This window comes from Oryx dammah, unplaced genomic scaffold, assembly GCF_014754425.2.
Source record: "Oryx dammah isolate SB20612 unplaced genomic scaffold, SCBI_Odam_1.1 HiC_scaffold_25, whole genome shotgun sequence".
Taxonomy (NCBI): Eukaryota; Metazoa; Chordata; class Mammalia; order Artiodactyla; family Bovidae; genus Oryx; species Oryx dammah.
In genome coordinates this window covers 104529551-104536176 of record NW_024070209.1, presented here as the reverse complement: position 1 = coordinate 104536176, position 6626 = coordinate 104529551, and the positions used below count along the sequence as shown (strand labels likewise).

General features: G+C 56.9%; 1 long non-coding RNA gene across 1 annotated transcript; it reads left to right on the top strand.

Annotated features, from left to right (window-relative positions):
- Nucleotides 1-12: 12 nt before the first annotated feature.
- LOC120852223 lies at nucleotides 13-2081 on the top strand. Its single transcript, XR_005718511.1, has 2 exons — nucleotides 13-1588; nucleotides 1926-2081. It is a non-coding gene; the product is annotated as an uncharacterized LOC120852223 (long non-coding RNA).
- The last annotated feature ends 4545 nt before the right edge of the window (nucleotides 2082-6626 follow it).

Below are 6626 nucleotides of genomic sequence, written 5' to 3'. Positions count from 1 at the left end.
TGAGGTCTGACCCCCGGCCGCTCCCGGCCAGAGGCGGGGCCCTCCGGCGCTGCGGGGCGCCTCTCCCCGGGGGCCCCCAGCTGCTGGGCGCTGAGTCGGTGGCCGGGTCGGCAGACACTGCCCTGCCTCCGCGGTCCCGGGTGGGAAGTTCAGGCCGGGAGGGTGTGGGCCCCCGCCAGGCGCGCAGACGGGCTGCTTTGGGGCTGGTGGTCAGTGCGGTGACCGGAAACTCCTGCCCGACCCGGCGCCACCGTGTGCCGAGCACCGTGCCCCCTCCTCCTCCGGGCTGGCGGAGGGGGTTCCTTGAGTCTGCACAGAGCTCCAGTCTGGCCCCCGGGAAGCCGCCGGCCCCTGTGCGTCCCCTCACCCGCTCCCCGCTCCCCTACCAGTACCCCGAGCTCTGGGCTGCGCGTCCAGCCTTCTCTCTAGGAAAGCTGACCAGGCCTCCAGCTGCCTTTGCCAAATGCCGCTGTGTCTGCGCTTCCTGCTTCACTTCCACCTTCGGGAGAAGGAACAGGGGCCGCGGATGCATAAGCAGCTCCCCAGGGGCAAGGGTGCTGCTGCAGGGAAGCTGGGTGGCAGGGTTCAGGCCTGCTGTGCAGTGGAAGCCCAGGGCCAGAGCAGCAGAGGGCGGGGCAGGGCAGGGCCCACCTGTCACTCAGGGTCTCTGAGCACCTGAGCCTGCCCGGCTGGCCTAGGGGAGGCCGGGTGGAGGCTGGGGTACCCCGGGCCTGGCTGCATGGGCGTCCCTGCAGGAGAAAGCGTGTTAAGACACACCTGCCGTTGGCCAGTTTGGGGAGGGGGAGGGAACACTGTTACCTAGGACGCCCCCCCAAGCAGCAAGGCAGGTGGCCTCTGGTCCCCGCTGACCGTGTGGCCCTGAAGTTCCCTCCCGGTTTGTGTGATTTTTCTAAGAGCTCAGAGATCTTCACTCAAGGCCTGGGGTGTCCCACTGGCCCTCAGGGTCCTAGGGCTGGTGGGGCGGACTCTGACCCGTGCGAGGGGCACATCGAAAGGAAGACAGACACTGTGCTTCTGTGCCCCCCGTGCCAGCCTCCGTGGCCCCGACCTGGACATCTCTCGCGGTGAACTGGGGTTTTGTTTCCTGTCTAGAAAGTACTAGAAATCGGACAGGCGAAAATAAATCAGAGGCTTTATTCCTACAGGGATGAGAAGGGGGCTGTTTCTTATCTGCCTGGGGAATTTGGGGCCAAGTGTCAAGAAACCCATGAGAACATTGAATTAATCCTTCAGTAAATTGTTTAATAAACACTGTCTTCCCATTAGGAGAGTAATACTTCTTCATCACCGAAAGTTTGGGAAAAGTATCTAATGAGCCAGAACTAGGGACTCCACATAATTGGGCTTGGGTTCTCACAAGTTTAACTAGTGCCGTGATGAACACCTTTGCTGATTTGTCCCTGGAAGCTGGTTCAGGTTTCCCAAGGGTAAATTCCTAGAAGAGATACTGCCGGGCCAAGGACTGCGATGTATTTTGGCCAAAATGCCCTCCGGAAAGGCCCGGCTGAGGACCATCCGCCCTCTGGGGCTGGCTCCTGTCCTCTGTTCGCCTCTGGCAGTCTCACAGGTAGAACAAGCCTTTCCACTTGGAGCTTCATCTCTTTAGCTCCTGGTGGTGCAGAACATCTTTTTATTTTACTGTTGGCCGTTTGGAAAATTGCCTGTGTGTTCTGTGTGCATTTTTAAATACTTTTCTGATGGGGCATGTGTCTTTTTCTTGCTCAGCGCTTTCCTCATCAAGGATTGAGCCCATCTCCGTCACATACACGTTTATTTTGTCATTTTTTGTCATATTTGTCATTTTTCTTTGAACTTTGGGTTTAGCTTTTGCCTTGTTTTGTTGGTGACGCTTGAGTTTTCAATTTGTGTAGCCAAACCTGTCAAGTTGCTTTTACGGTTTCCAGGGCAGCTATTACCGCGCTGAGGTTTCCTAACCCGTTTGCCAATTTAAAGGCTAAACTTACAAATAAGAACTGCTGAAGACCTGCAGGGGTGTGAATTACAGATTCCTGTGGCCAGCAGAAGCCCAAGATGTGACGGTAATAAATTCTGGAAGGGGAGAGGCTTTCTTCACTTCTTGTTCGAAGCCACCAACCTTCAGATATCTGTATACACGCAGGCTTGCGTGCGCACACACACACACACACACACACAGGCACAGGCATGCGGGTGTGGACGTACAGTGCACATGTGCAAGCGTTTACACTGAGCTTTTAGGAAGCTCTGTCTCCTGCGTGGTGTTAGGTCATCATTGGAGGAAGGGCGCCGGTTTCATCGAAACTCTCCTGTTGTAAGAGGTGCCGACCTTGCTGTTTATTTCCCCAGTCAGGCTCCTCACTGTGCGGGTTCAGGGTCTCCTGGGATCAGCCCCCGGGCCGCCTTCCCCTGGTTCCTGTAATGGACCCACCTGGCACTGTGAAGTGGGCTCCCTTCCCCAGGGCAGAGGTCCCCCATGCATCTCTGCTCAGCCCAGTCCGATGCTTCTAGAAGGCCAGCCGGTAGCTCTCCTGTCCCGCAGGTGGGTGAGTGGGGGGAGCAGGGGCTGGGGCGGTGGCTGGGCTTCTGGTCGGGCTCCGGGGCCCCTTGTGGTCACTGCTGGCCTCTGGCCCTGCCCTTGTCCTCCTGTGAAGGGGAGCAGGGAGTTCTTAGAGACCGTCTCTGTTATTCTCCGCACGGAGGTGACCTCCAGGGAGGCAGCTGGGGTCCTGGGGCCAGAGTCGGTGCGAGTGGCAGAAGCCAGATGCCCCCTTACTTGTCTGTTTCCCTAAAAGAGTGAAGAGTGCCTTCACGATGAGAGAAATTCAAATGAGGAGGCCCGGGCCCCCGGCCCACACCAGGAGCTCTGACAGCCCCTGGGAGGCAGCGCTCTAGGCAGCTGGTGTGAGAATGAAGGGCGTGTCCTCGCCATGTGGCAAATGTGAGGCCCGCTGATCCCGCTCCAGGACTCTGTCCCGAGGTTGCGGTCACAGTCCGTGCGGGTGAATCGCCGCAAAGACGATCCTTCATTTAGCAAAGCACCCCCCTTCTGGCTGTTAGGAGGGGTGGGGGCACTGACCACACTGTGCCTGGAGTCTCTGCTGGAGAGGATGAGGCGGGGCCGCGTGGAGCCCAGGCGGGCTCTCCCCGTGGGGCGGCCTGCCAGCAGAAGAGATGACGGAGTGGCGTCTCACCTCGGGAAGTGCCAGCCACCCTTAGCAGCGGGCCCTCCTCTGCGGGGCGGCCCCGGGCGGGGGCTGACCGAGGTGCTGCGGGCTTCCTGCTGACCTCTTCCTACTGTTCCGGCTTTGACCGTGAGCATTGCTTTCGTACATACAAAGACCAACTCGCAATGCATGGAATGGAACTGTGTGGAGGTTCATGCGTGTAAGCACAGCCACACACACACACACACACACACACCACCCAGACCAGGTCCATGTAATAACTCTGCCCACTCAATTCAGCCTTGGAAAGTCTATTTCTGTAAAACTGTTTTAAAATCACTCACCTCAAGAGTCTGGGACTGACATCTGTACACTAAATAGGTAACCAGTGAGCACCTGCTGTGCAGCTCAGGCAACTCACTGTGCCCTGTGACCTCAGTGGGAAGGAAATCCGGAAAAGAGCGGACCCGTGCACACACACAGCTGATCCACTTTGCCGCGTGGCAGAAACTAGCGCGATATTGTAAAGCAACTAAACACCAATAAAAGTTAATAAAAAGGTCTCCTGCCTCAGAAACAACTTTTATTCACTGTGTTTCTGGAGTGTCAGATTTTTTAGTTTTCCCGGTGTGATTTTCACCCAATTTATTATTTACTCTCTTAGTGACCAACTTGACTTTAAGATCATCCATTTATAAGGCAGCTAAACTAGGCAGAAATGAGCCCCTTGAGGGCACAGTGTTTGTCCCAAATGGAATAAAGACATGTTACCTCCAACTTATTCTCAGAAGAGCGGGGTATTTTCCAACCCCAGGTTTGAGAGAAAAAAGATTTTCTCTCTGATTCTTTGCAGAAAATAAATTGGATGAAGGCCCTCATTCCACAACTCTGGGAAGCTTGCTTTCGCCTCTCCTTGGGGCCTCGGGGCACCAGGATGGTGCTGGGAGGTAGCTGGATGGGGGCTCAGGCCGGATTAAAGTGGGGAGACCCCTTTAAAAGCAGGAAAACATTCTGGGCAAAGGTAGAGCAACGGAGGCTGGCAGGAGCCGGATATTCTGGTCCAGCTGTGCTCTGGGCCAGAGACCCCTGAGGACGGTCCACTCAGAGGTGAGGAGGCGTCAGGCCGCAGTGTCCTTGGACACAAGCCTGGGTGAGGGGAGCTGGTCGTGACGTGGGTACAGGGAGGCTGAGGGCAAGATGACCCCTCAGGCTGCCCTCTGAGGAAGCAGCCGGGCCTCTACACTCCTTACACGGGGGCCCCTGGGAGGGGGCACCTCTGTCAGGAGCGTGGCCAGCGCAGGCCCCCTCCTGGTGCCTCCGCCCTGAAGGGGTCTGGGCAGCGGTTCTGTGTCCTCCACAAGCAATTCCTCGAACCCCGTACATCAGAAACGTCACTGCCTGCCCGTTTCCAGCCAAGGGTCAGTTAACTTGTTACATCTTATAGGAGTTTTATTCCAGCTCTGTTCAGAGGAGGAGGCTGCTCCGAATTGGTCAAGCAGTGACAAGGTGGTAAGACTGGGGCGTGAAAATCTGAACTGGAGTGTTAAACGTCAGGATGAGCAGGATGGCAGATGTCGCTGAGGAAACCGATTCCGGCGGAGCTTGTCCCGAGGACGCCTCTGTGCTCCTGGGAGATGATTTGGCGCAGAGTAAAAACGGGAGAGTTCACACTTCAGGCTCTAAAATCTCCCCAAGTCTGCAAAAATGATTCTATTTCAGCTTTCTTTTGGCAGAAAGAAGAGGAAGCTACTGCACGTTCTCTGAGTTTGGGAAAGGCAATGTGGAAAACTCGACCTTTTTTGGTGCAGAAATCTGTCCTGAATCACGTCTTCCTTTCCTAGGACGTGGGAGGGGGACGCGTGTCCTCAGGCTGAGGAAGGATCCTGGTGTCCTGGTTCCTCCGCCCCAGCTAGCTTGGTGTCTTTAGAGGACAGTTGGGCATTCCCTTGTACCCCCACCCCCTTCCAGAAGGTACCGTCTAATTCCACACTGAAGCCACTTTAAGAAGCATCCCCTCCACGACACCCTGTGTGGTCCATCTTGGGAGTATATAGAGCGATAGACGTGGTTGGGGAAAACGTCAGGAACTCGCAGACCGGGGGAAAGGGCGTGAGGTGTCCGCTGGTGGGTGGAGACCCGCTGGGAGGGGCCCGGGCAAGGTGAGTGCTCCTGGGTGAACAGCAGCTCCGTGGGAGGGTGGCTCCAGTCGGCTGGCTCTAGGGCTGAGCACAGAGCTGGGGGCAGTGCAGGGTTTTCCCCTCCCTGAAATCCGAGCATCGGACTCAGCTTCCCCCGGGAGCCTGGGTTTTACTTTCTTAGTTCCCGAGTGGCGATGTTTCACTGCCCTGGGGGTGGCCACTGAGTGTATCTGTTCCGCCTTGAGGGGGCGTGGTGAGGTCATCTGTAGGCCACGCAGTGCCCAGGCAGCAGGCAGGCCAGGCAAGCAGACTCCCCAGCCCCATGGAGATGGCGTGTGTGGGGGAAGCTGGTGGGCACCATGGCGAGTGCGCAGAGGAGGACCCCCAGCATGTTCCTTTCTGTTTATAAAGCAGGATGAGCCCCTTTATGAAAAGCAGCTGACGCACTTTACCCTGTGTGCAGAAACCACAGTCTCCAGCTACAACAAACAAGGGTTTCCTCTGCTAGGAGGCAGAAGGAGGTTGACCAGTAAGACAGATGTAAAACTTAGCACAATTCTCAGAGTGGGAGCTGGGGAGAAGGAAGCTTTAACCTGGGCCACCTGGCACCACTGAGGTTTTATACCAGATACTCGCCGGGGGACAGGCTGGCTGGTTACCTGAATGACACGGGCAGAGGTGGCCTTTTGTGTCACCCTTGGCAGTCCGCTTGCTTGTAGACTAAGGACGCAGTGTGTTGGGCTTCCCAGTGATCAAGAGTCCACCTGCCAATGCAGAGATGCAAGAGACAGGGCTTGGGAAAATCCACTGGAGTAGGAAATGGCAGCCCACTCTAATTCTTGCCTGGAAAATTCCACGGACAGAGGCGCCCGGCAGGTCCATGGGGTCACAAAGAGTTGGACTCGACCGAGCACACACCGTGGGTTAGCTTCATCCTAATGCACACAGACATAGTGGGGACGTGTGCGTGTTCTGTTTAGCTCAGCATCTTTGAAAGGCATTCAGGGAAAGGAGTCAGACCACTGGAAGCAGGCTCAGAGCGGATTGTCTGGGGCGGGGAGGGGCGGTCAGGCCCCAGGGAATCCCCAGCACTGCCTGTCTCTGCAGCCTCCATCCCCAGGTACAGAAAGGGCCCAGAGCGCTGTGCAAACCCTCTACCTAAGAAGCCACCGTGCTCTGCTCTGGGAGCCTGGAATGGAGCACGCAGGCACAGCCTGAGGTCTTTGGGGCCGAGGGGCTGCCGTGGGCTCCATAGTGACAGCCCTGCTCTGTCAGCCACCCTGGACGCCAGGCCGACTGGAGAAGGGACTCAACCTAAAATCTC